Source organism: Tamandua tetradactyla, chromosome 7, assembly GCF_023851605.1.
Source record: "Tamandua tetradactyla isolate mTamTet1 chromosome 7, mTamTet1.pri, whole genome shotgun sequence".
In the NCBI taxonomy this organism is placed as follows: domain Eukaryota; kingdom Metazoa; phylum Chordata; class Mammalia; order Pilosa; family Myrmecophagidae; genus Tamandua; species Tamandua tetradactyla.
Genome location: NC_135333.1, coordinates 144064547 through 144077003, shown reverse-complemented (window position 1 = coordinate 144077003; position 12457 = coordinate 144064547).

The following is a 12457-nucleotide window of genomic DNA, read 5'->3' as shown; positions in this document are numbered from 1 at the left end:
TATGTAAATTTATAATCTGATTGCTTTCATAATTTTAAAAGATTTGAATGTAGGAATAATTTTACTATTTTAAGTCATTTTCTAAAATATGTGCCAGATAAACTATTTAAAAATCTAGGCTTACATTCCATGAAGCATATGATATATAGATTTCTTGTTAAATATTAAATATTAGTATGAAAACAGAGGTCTTTGATAACCTGTAATTAAACTACATTAAAATAAAAAACATTTTAAAATTTTGCAAGGCAGGATTACTTATATTTGTAATTTATACATGATAAAGTTTTGACCCAAAGGTTGCCAGACCCCTCCTGTTCTCTGTAACTTGTTTGTTCTCATTGGAAGATCTGGTATTTCTCAGTACTGGAGTTTACCCTTTGTGTAGATATGACCAATCCCACAAAAAATTAGTGACTGTAAGAAATAAATCAAAATGAGTTCAAGATTCTGTTCTCAACAGAAGTCTTTATTTCTGATTACATCCGGTAAATATTTCGACCACACGTGGCTGAAAAATATACCAGGTTGGGAACAAAAATGTGCCTGAGCAGTGCCCCTGGGATTCCGCTGAGTCACAGAAGAAATTTTAGCTAAGACAGTTATGACTTGGCCCCTTTGCCATGGGCCAGGAACTGACTGGTGGATTACATACCCCTTTACCCTAAATTTCTATTCATTCTATATTCACTCTCCCATCTCTCTTCCTTCAGTTTTTATTTTCTTCTCCTGTGTTAGCCCATCATTACTCACTGAGAGTGCAAATTCATTATTTATTACCAAGTGTGCTGGTTTGAATTTGTGAACCACTTGGAAAGCGGTGTCCTTTAATCCTCATTCAATAGTGCTTGGTGGGAGTTTTTGATTATCCATGGAGATGCTACCCACCCAATTATGGGTGGTAACTTTTGATTAGATGATTTTCATGGAGGTGTGTCTCCACCCATTCAAGGTGGGGTTGCTTACTGGAGCCCATTAAGAGGGAACCATTTTGGAAAGAGACACAGAACCAGGACAGGAGAGAGCCACGAGAACCACGAGAGCCCATGCAGCCAGAGACCTTTGAAGATGAAGGAATACGTGCTCGGGGGGGCTTCATGAAACAAGAAGACTGGAGAGAAAGCTAGCAGATTTTATGTTCACCATATGCCTTTCCAGTTGAGAGAGAAACCCTGAACTTTGTTAGACTTTTTGAGTGAAGCTAATCTCTTGTTGGTGCCTTAATTGGGGAATTTTTTTAATTGGGACATTTTCACAGCCTTAGAACTGTTAACTTGCAACTTAATAAATTCCCCCTCATAAAAGCCATTCTGTTTCTGGTATATCACATTCTGGCAGCTAGCAAACTAGAACACTGAGGAACTGACATGTCTCTTCTCCCAAGTAGGAAATGGAAGCCAAAAATTCTTCAGTGTGAAAAAGTGATTAGGATTGTGCAGTTAGTGCCCTGAGAAGGAATGGAGACTATAACTCTGAGAGAAGAAAAATAGCTCTCATTCATTCATCCTTTCAACACATTCTATTGAATGCCTGTTATCAAACACTTTGCCAGATGCTGGGCATGTAGTGGAGAGTGAAACAACCACCACAAGATTGATATGGCCTGGTGGGGAGACAGACAATAAGGAAGTATTTACATAAATAGATATAAAACTGCAACTGTGAAGTATTATGAAAGAAAGAAACATGATGCTATAAAGGCCTATAATAAGAGGACACAACTTAGCTGGGGAGGGCAGGAAAGGCTTAAGAAAATGATGATGAAACCAATCGAAGAATGTTTAGAAATGAGATTTTCTGTAATTTCTTGAGCCTACCAGGCATATTACAGCTTTAGGACCTTTGCATTTATTGTTTCAATGTCTGAAATGCTCTTCCCCAAGATTCTTGCACCGTTTACTCCCTTACCTTGTGATTGCACTGAAATGCCATTATCTCAATCAGGCTCCCCTGGCTAACCTTATCTAAATTGCCATCACCTCTTCCAACAGCTCCTAACCCATCACTTCTGTATTTTCATTCTTAGCAATTATCATTTGTATACATATTGTATATTTCTAAATTTACCTTGTTCACTGACCGCCTATCTCTTCTAGAGTGAGAGCTCAGTGAGGTCAGGGGGTTTAATTTTTTTCAACAGATGGGTTTTATTATATCTTTAAAATATCGCAAGTAGGTCTTAGGGATCATTTGATGCTTTTTGTTTCCATAGCTGGACAATTCTTAAATCTTATTCATCAGCTTACTGAACAGTTCTGTTTTCAGAGACATCCAAAAATTTTTAGATACCCTTGTTTTTAAGTGTTGTGACTTGTTGGGTCAAAGCAGCTGAAGTGGATACAAGTTCAATGTCATTTCCTTCAAGAATTAGCTCATCTTTCTGGGCTTATGATACTGAACAAGCAATGCTTGTAGTCATCTGAATGATCTCTGCCGACAGATTTTTCACTCAAGAAAGTTCGAATTTCAATGAGACTCCTTTTTCTGCATGACAGCGTTGATGGGGAGGTGAGATCTCATCTGGTGAAGGAAGCCCAGGGTGCACCCTTGATCATGTTCCCTACAGGACTACAGGTAGTGCCAACTGTAGTCAGTTCCTTCCTATTTCCCTACCATTTGTTGACCTGAAGTCTTTTTCTTTCTGGGCACTGATGTGATTGTAGTCCCTCTGCAGGAGTTCCCCTGGGGCCCTTCACAATACCATATGTGTCCCTTCAGCTAGATGCCCACATTTTGTGGAGTGTTGACAGTCTGGCTTCTGAGAATGGCTTTCATTTTCACTGTGGACATAACAAGCAGCTGGGGCTTTAATTTTTTTTTTAAGTCTAGAACAGCTTCAGGCATATAGGAGGTTGTTCTAGTTTACAAGCTGCCAGAATGCAATATACCAGAAATAGAACAGCTTTTAAAAAGAGGAAGTTACTAAGTTGCAAGTTTATAGTTCTAAGGCTGTGAGAATGTCCAAATTAAGGAAAGGCTATGAAAATGTCCAAATTAAGGTGCCAACAAGAGTGCTCAAGAAAGGTGCTCAAGAAAGGCTGATGAAGTTTGGGTTTTCTCTCTCAACTGGAAGGGCATGTGGTGAAGTCTGATAGCTTTCTCTCCCAGCTTCTTATTTCATGAACACGCCCCACCCCCGCCAGGGTGTGTGTGTGTTTGCATTTCCTTCTTTATCTGCAAAGATCTCTGGCTGTGTGGGCTCTAAAGCTTTTTCCAAAATGATTCCCTCTTAAAGGGCTCCAGTATGCAAACCCTACCTTGAATGGGTGGAGACACACATCCATGGAAACCATCCAATCAAAAGTTACCACCCACAATTGGGTGGGTCACATCTCCATGGATAATCAAAAAACTTACATCCAGCAATATTTAATGAGGAGTAAAGGACATGGCTTTTCTGGGGTAACAACAGATTCACCAGCACAGAGGTTTTAAATAAATATGCCTACTGACTGAATGGCAGTGATTAGGGGAAGAGGATAAAGGAAAGCATTGCAGGTATGAATAACAGTATAATCCCAAACATGAGGCCCAGAATGAAGGTTCTTGTGACTGGAGCACAGATAGCAAGGAAGAGTGTCCTGGAACAAAAGCTTTGGGAGAAAGTATTTACCTGACTATGCTAAAGATTCTTATCCTAAGACCAATGGAAACCCTGGAGGGGGTTTAAGCAGAGGTTTTAGTATATACTGGGATAATTAAGAGAGAAATGGTAAGGCAGTTGGGAGACATTAGTTCATTGAAGAAAGTGAAGTTTATCAGGGCGGATAATGTTATATTAATGGGAAGGCAGAATAGAGTGAGAAGATCAAAGATCAAAGGCCAAGACCCATTTAAAGACGGAGTTGAGGAAGATGAACCTGCAAAGGAAAAGTGAAGGAATTAAAAAGAAAGACTGAAAGACAGAAAAAGCAGAGGGAAAATACAGGTATCTCATCAGTAATAAATACATAAACTGCAGAGTGTGGTGGCTCTGTGCAAAGGCACAGAAATGTAAGAGAAGTTTTAAAACAATACTGTTTCAGTTAGCAGTTTGCAGCACTTGCCCTGTGATTTCTACCAGTTTGCTTGACTCATTTTACTCTTAAGTCTCCTATAGGCAAAAGTGTTTGCCATCTATTTAGTAGAAGTTTGAGATATAGAAGCCAGAGAAGAGGTTTTAAGGTAGAACCATGGTCTCAGATACAAGTGAAAGCCTGACTCAGAAGGTCATTTTTAGCTGCACAAAGGTTGTTATATGGCCATACTGTAAAAACACATTACACTTTTACTAAGGAGAAAGGAGAGAATGGATGTTTAGGAGGCAAATAGAGTCTCTGCAAATATATATGTAATTTGTTCTGGTTTTTTTTTTTTTTTTTTGCATGGACAGGCATCAGAAATTGATCCTCGGTCTCCAGCATGGCAGGCGAGAACTCTGCCTGCTGAGCCACTGTGGCCCGCCCTGTTAGGATTTTTAAGTTACCATTTCATAAAAATAATCCGTGATACAGTTACACAGTTCCTTTACCATTGCATTTAATGGATTACATGTGTTCTCCCTATTGGTGGACATTTTGTTGTTTTCAATGTTTTATTTTTAAGAAAAATATAGAGGGGGACATCTTCGTACAAAAATTTGTAGTTTCTTTTGTATTATTGAATAGCTATCCAAAAGCAAAATTCTTTGACAAAAGATTATGAATATCTGTATGACTCTTTTATTATAGCAATTTATCATATTATAAATGATATATAAGGGCACAATAAATGTTAAGACTGAGCTATGATAATTAAATTTCCTTTAAATTATTTAACAGGAAAAAAAAAGGAAAGAAAATGAAGTGAGTTTTGAACAAGTTGAGTCTGAAATGAACTGTGTTCACACAAGTGTAACTCCCTCCTGAGTATTTGGGAGTAATCAGCATTTAGGAATTTGAAATAATGGGAGTGGATGAACTCATCCTTATTTGAAGTACGTTCAATTTACAAAGCATTCTTATGTTTTCATTATCCTTCTCAAAAACCTTGAGAGGTAGTACAGGTGAGAAAACTTTGGGCTACAAGTAAAAACAGCTACAATTAAGAGTGGTGGTTGAGCCTTTTTGCTTGGGTTCAGACAAATAATTTAACCTTTCTGAGTCTCAATGTCCTCTTCTGTAAAACTGGGATAGTAATAAAGCTTAATCTGTGTATTTACTTTGAGAATGAAATGACAAGTATAAGAAAGTACTTATAAAAGAATCTAGTACCGGGAACATAGGAGCTTCTCAATAGAAGTTAACTATTTTTACTATTATGCAGCTTTTCAATGTAGGGTAACTTCAGGCAGTATAACATAATATTTAAATGAGAAGATATTAAAGTTGAAAAATCAAAATGCTTGTAATGGATGTGTTAATACATTTCTTCAATTAGTTAAAAATCGTAGCCTATCACTTAACAGTTACATACGCTTCAGTAAATTAATCTCTGTAAGCCTTTGTTTCCACAATTGAAATTGAAAAAAAATAATGTTCTTAAAACACATATTTACTTCTTGCTGGCTAATTAAAGCCAGTAAATGACAGAGCTGTTATTGAATTCTGAGCCTTGATCACTATTTCATGGTTTCTGACAGTAAGTTTTTCCATTATATTATTAGAAAAGTAATTTTTAGAAATCACTTGATTGACTTATTCCATTTAAAAGTATATTTAAAACCTTTTTTTTAAACAATAGTAACACAAAAAGAATTTAGAAAAGAGAAAGAATGAACACAACCCCAGCCCTCTGCCAGATTTTTCATTCTTTTTTTGGGGGGGGCGGGGTGCACAGTCTGGAAATTGAACCCAGGTCTCCCACATGGAAGGTGAGCATTCTACCACTGAACCGCCTGTGCACTCACTTTTAATTTTTTATCTATTATATATTACCTCACAATGATTCCCATAGGCAAACTTATTTTTAAAGGATTTTAATAATAAAAGTCACACTTCTTTTGTTCTATTGCATTAGTAATTGCCAAAATTCTCCTTCACAGCTATAATTCTGATAACACATATTTCATTAATTCTGTATAGATCTGCATTATGGAGAACAAATATCTTGGTAAAATTGTGACTTTATTATATGAACTTTGCTTCTGTGTGTGTTTTTAGATGGTAAGAAAGCTATCGATTGCACCTTGTCTGCAATAAAGGTCTATAATATTTGACTAGTCAATTTTAAATAATACTTAACTGAGGTGGCTCTATATTATTAATGCAACATTTTTAGTTTTCTCATCAAGATGAAGACATAACACAAATAGCTGTCTTATGCCGTCAGAGGAGCTCTGGAGAAACTGAGCCTGGAATGAGGCACGGTTATGAGGAAGTTATAAAATTCAGTCAAACTTCCTGGGGGTAAAGAAGGACGTTGTGAATTCTTGTGTGTGTGTATTTATAGCTACCAGAAGCAGTGGGAGGATCATTTCGGGGAGAACTTTTAGGCTTTTCCCTTGTCTCTCCCCACAGCTATCCGGGGTTGCTGCTCAAACCATTAAATATGTGGCTGCCACTGACAATTTATGGTGTTTGTGTATTTCTGGATACTGATTTACACCAAAAAAACTCTGAGTCTTGTCGAATTGTCAGTAGAATATATGTTATCACCTCCTGATAGGCTCTGTCTGTATATGCCATAAGACTTCCCATAATTGTCATGTTTAACCTCTAGAGGGGAGCAATAGAAAACAAAGACCCTTGAATCACACCTAAATTTCGTCTTCCTTGAAGCTGTCTGGGCACATGTTTGTTTTCTTTTGATGCCTACTATCTACATTCATATTTAGTAAATTTGAAGGAGCAAACCATGTTCTGACATACAAGGCAAGTGGCAGCGATCTGCCTCCCATCATGCTCACGCAGCTATACTAGCAATGCATCATCTTGACTAATGGCCATACAACGTGAGGAAGCCTTGATGTTCAGCATTCTTTACTGTATCAAAAGTCATTGGCAGTATTTCTTTTAGGTCACTATAATCTAGTTATAAAGAAGAACTTTATCTAGATGGATGCAATGATATAGAGTTCATTGTTCTAAACCCTTTATTGCATTCTCTTTGGTTGCTTCTGTTAGAGAATAAGAAAAATCAAGGGTAGAATAAGTGTCGATTCTAGTTAACCCACCTCATGCTACAGGTCCAGTGTAATCCACTTGCCAGCTTTGAGTGAGCCCACATCCTTAGGGTATTTTCACATAGCCATTTTCAAGTGGTTCTTTTTCTGTGGTCATTGCAGTTTTTTTTATTCTTATCATAGTGATCTCATCAGGCACAAAACAATGTGCTATATCTCTGCCCACTGGTGCACTGAATGCCTGCTTATTTCATTAACCCAGGGAGCTGGCTCTGTTAGCCTGACTATGGCATTTGCCTTGATGTTCTAATCCCCTCCTGGGCTGATAAATGGATTTTTGGTTGGGCATCTACATAACATTTAATTCTTCTTCTAAAGTCCTATACAGTCTTCACTTAGTTAGGGAAGACTGTAACTTTTTAAATTGTAAAATGTAACATATATACAAAGCAAAAAAGAAAAAAAAACTATTAGTTTCAAAGTATACTTCAACAGGTAGTTACAGAACAGAAGACAGAGTCTGTCATGGGCTACCGTTCCAACATCTCAGATTTTTCCTTCTAGCTGCTTCAAACACTGGAGGCTAGAAGGAATATTAATAAGGTGATTCAGCTGCTACACCTGTTTGTTAAATCCCATTTTCTCTGTTGTACTTCCTGCTTCTCCTTTAATCCTTCTCCCACACTATAGGGATCTTTGGGCAATGCCTGTCCTGACTTTTTCTTGTTCAGAAGGGGTATTCACACTAAAGGATAGGGGGATGTAATTAATTGATAATCCTAGAGAGGCTGGTCTCTCTGAGTTTCAGGATTTATCTGACCTAGGAACCCTCAGGGAATTATATGTTTCAGGAAGGCAACCCTAGGGCATGAAACCTTTATAGAGTCTCAGTTTGGGCCTTATGTGTTCTTAAGAGTCAACAGGAGTGATGTTGATTGGAGTTTAGCAAACCATGGCAATTAGCACTATCTAGCTGAAGCTTGCATAAGAGCAGCCTCCAGAATAGCCATTTGGTCTCTCTTGGCCAATGATGCCTTATTTTATTGCACTTCTTTTCTCCCTTTTGGTCAGGAAAGTGTTGTCAATCCCACGGTGCCAGGGCCAGACTCATCCCTGGGAGTCACGCCCCATGTTGAGTCTCCAACTCTAGCTTTTGGGTACCTCTAGGTCTGCTATATTCTACAGTCTAACCTCTGAGATGACCTTTACCAAATTCATAATTGTGAAATCATATATTATCTGTCCTTTTGTGTCTGACTTATTCACTCAGCATTATGTCCTCAAGGTTCAACCATGTTGTCATATGTTTCAGAACATCATTTTGTCTTACTGGAGCTTAATATTCCATCTTATGTGTATACCACATTTTGTTTATCCACTCGTTTGTTGATGGGCTCTTGGATTGTTTCCATCTTCTGGCAGTTGTGAATAGTGCCACTATGAACATCATGTGCAAATGTCTGTTCGTGTCACTGCATTCAGCTTTTCTAGGTATATACTCGGTATTGGCTTTGCCAAATCATAGGGCAACGCAGTATTAATTTTCTCAGGAATCGCCAAACTGTCTTTCACAGTAGCTGCACCATTATACATTCCCACCAACAGTGAATAAATGTTCCTGTTTCCCTATATCTTCTCCAACATCTGTAGTTTTCTGCTTGTTTAATAACAGCCATTCTTATAGGTGTGGGGTGATGTCTCATTGTTGTCTTAATTTGCATTTCCCATACAGCTGGTGAAAATGAGCATCTCTTCATGTGCTTTTAGCCATCTGTATTTGCTATTCAGAAAAGTTTATGCATATCCTCTGCCCATTTTATAATTGGGTTGTTTGTTCTTTTGTTGTTGAGCTGTATAATTTCTTTATGTACAAAGGATATCAAGCCTTTATCTGATATGTGGTTTCCAAATATTTTCTGCCATTGAGTTGGCTGCCTATTCACATTTTTAAAAAGTCCTCTGAGGTACAGCAGCTGTTGATCTGAAAGAGCTTCCATTTGTCTATTGTTTCTTTCGCTGCTTGTGCTTTAGGTGTAAAACCCCCTTCTTCCCACCATCATCAGTAGATCCTGAAGATGCTTTCCTGCACTTCCTTCTAAAAGTTCCATGGCACTGGTTCTTACATTCAGGTCTTTAATCCATTCTGCATTAATTTTTGTATAGGGTGTAAGGTAGGGTCCTCTTTCATTCTTTTGGCTATTGATATCCAATTCTCTCATCCCCATTCTTTGAAAAGATTATCCTGTCCCTGTCCCTGTCCCAGTTCAGTGGATTTGAAGGGTTTATCAAAAATCAATTGCCCATAGATTTGGTGGTCTATTTCTTTACTCTCAATTCTATTCCTTTGGTTAATACTTCTATCTTTGCCCCAGTATCATGCTATTTTGATCATGGTGGCTTTATATTAAGCTCTAAAATCAGGAAGTGACAGTCCTCTCACTTCACTCTTCTCTTTGTTTAGGATATCTTTAGCTATTCAGGCTCTCTTTCCCTTCTAAATAAAATTTTTTTTCTTTCCAAAAAATTTTGTAACCAGCTTTTCCAAGTCTTCACAGTAGGTTGTTTAATTGTCTGGTCATCTATGATACATTTGCCTGACCATATGCACATTAGCTTTAGCTTAAGTATCTATAATGATCAAACATGCCCCTGAGAATAGGAGACAACTCATCCACAGCTAAATATTGGCTCCCAGCCTTGCCTAATTTGCAGGCTTGTCCTTGTCTTCTTCCATCAATGTTTTACCATCTACAGGATACATTGCTACTGACTTCCAAACAACAGTGGAACCCTCAACCCAGGAACTCTCATCAGTGAACACAATCTCCTTTGCCTTGGCTGGGAGAGAATGAGATTCAAAATGTTCAGAACACAAAATAATGAAGACAGGGAGGTCTTTGGTGAGCTCTATGATATTTTAATGGATTGTGAAGCAACCCTACTCATATATGCAGTGGATTGTGCATGAGCATCCCCTATAACATGCTTTGACTACATGACCACTTCCACTCCATGAGGCATTTTTGCTGGGATGGTTACTCTTTATTTTAAGGTCTTTCTTAAATAATTTTAAATGTGATTAGTATTTCTAACCTCAGAATTATCTGATGTTCTGTAATACTGATTTTTCAGAGTACCATTAGAATTGAGATTTTCTCTTGTTGACTTTATAGTTAAGGCCAACAAGCTTCCTAGCTGAAAATATTATTTTAACAAAACTAGAAAAGGGGTACCCCATCTCTGAACTTACTCCTTAGTGACAGTGCTTTTTTTTTAACCTTGATTCTTTTTTATTTTTAAGTATTTTTATTGAGAAAACGTCACACACATACAGTCCATCCATAATATAAAACAATGGCTCACAGTATCATCACATAATTGTGTATTCATCATCATGATCATTTTTAGAGCACTTGCATCACTCTGGAAAAAGAAATGAAAAGATAACAGAAGAAACACATGCATCCCATACCGCTTACCCTTCCCTGTCATTGAAGTGGCAGTGTCCTTGATAGAAACTTTATTTTCAAAGAATATTCTTTGCTCCAGTCCATATAATTCCTATGAATTGAAAAGACTAATTTGGACCTCTAATTTTTTTTTTTTTGCATGGGCAGGCTCCAGGAATCAAACCTGGGTCTCCAGCATGGCAGGTGAGAAGGTGAGAATTCTGCCACTGAGCCACCATCATACCGCCCTGGGTCTTTAAACCTTAACAAACTATTTTAGTCAACCTTTGTCATATGTGTGACCACAGTGCTTAACTCTTTCATTGCTTTTTCTTCTGATCACGAGGCAAGTATCATAACATTATCAATGTTGTTCGATTAATTCCTTGTATTTGTCAAGTCTAAGTGATTTATTAGGTTTGGCAAAGGCTGGCACATGCACGTAAACCTGTGGAAAAACCATAAATATATACTGGGTTCCAATACATTTGAATGAATAGTAAGTCTGGCTGGATTCTGAAATTGGAATTGGAAAGGTGTTAGTCAGGTGTAAGATGCCTCTTGCCCTGTTTATTGTCTATATAGTCTTTACCATATCAGGAACATCTGAAGAAATCGGAGAAATTTCACTGTTTAATCCTCACTGATGTACTGCTAATTTCCACAAACTGTCTGCATTAGGTACTGCCAGACAGCGCTGTTGAAAAAGGAGGTAATGGAAATAAAACCTCCTTCTCCAACCATTTACTTAATGAGAGAAGTGATTTGTTTTTGCCATCTCAGAATTATGTTTTGTCAGTGTGGACTACTACGGAGGACTCTGGCAATTCGAAATGTTCCCATTTATCATGGCTGATTTACTTTGGGATGTGAGTGAACCCAGTGTATTTACCGTAAGACAAAGGAAGGAGCAACATGCCTTATTCCAGAACAATAGCCCCAGATGCACTTTCTAAATTGTAACTTAACTCTTACCTTAGTTCTTTGCACTTTAGTTCTTTGTCTAACCTTACCTCCCCAGTTTCACCATTAAGGGCTTTCAGACACTGTCCTTAACCTTATGGATAGCTATACATTGAATGTTGTATGTAACAATTCCAAAAACTTTTCATACCAGCTGTTTAGCGCTTCAACCAAATTGTTTCATATGACTTACACCCCCCATTGTTAGTAACAGGCAAATACACCCCTTAGTCAGTTCTTTTTTTTTTTTTTTTTTTTTCATATTCTATGACTTAACTGAGGAGGGTAAATTCAGGCTTCTAAATATTTTTCCATTCTGAGTCATGATCCTCATAATTGGATTTGAATTCTCAATCTGGGATAAAATGGGTACATTTGGTGTCACCCTAGTTGATACAGGAGTGGGGCCGAGAGTAGTCAAACCAAAAAAGAGGTTTCTGCTCCCAAAATTTCATGACCACTTTGAAATGAGTTGTTGATTAAAATAATACTCCAATTGATCAGTATTAGAAGTAGTGGCATGTCCCTTTGACTGTTAAGTGTAAGAATTCATACCAATAATTATTTGTGAGATCTATGATGTTTTATATCTGTAAAATGTCCTAACAATACCTGCACAGGTGGTCAGAGAAGCAAGAGAACATTTTCTAGTGAAAATCCTGGAAAAATATGGCATAAATTTCCTACTATCCCAGCCTCTTTTATTTTTAACCATGGTGGTTAACAAGCAGACAATTTTTTTTTTGCAGTTTCCTTCTTATCTGTTTTACCTTGTCTGACCCCAAGACATTACCATTTCATATCAAAAATAGATAGGCAGCAATGACAACATCAAATCCTCATTCTTTTTTCTTTACCTCCTAATTTTCCCAAAAGTGCCTTGACCATTATAATTGCTCACTGTGACAATCTGAATAACACTAAGGGCCAGATAACGAAATAGGAGTCCCATGAATACAATATC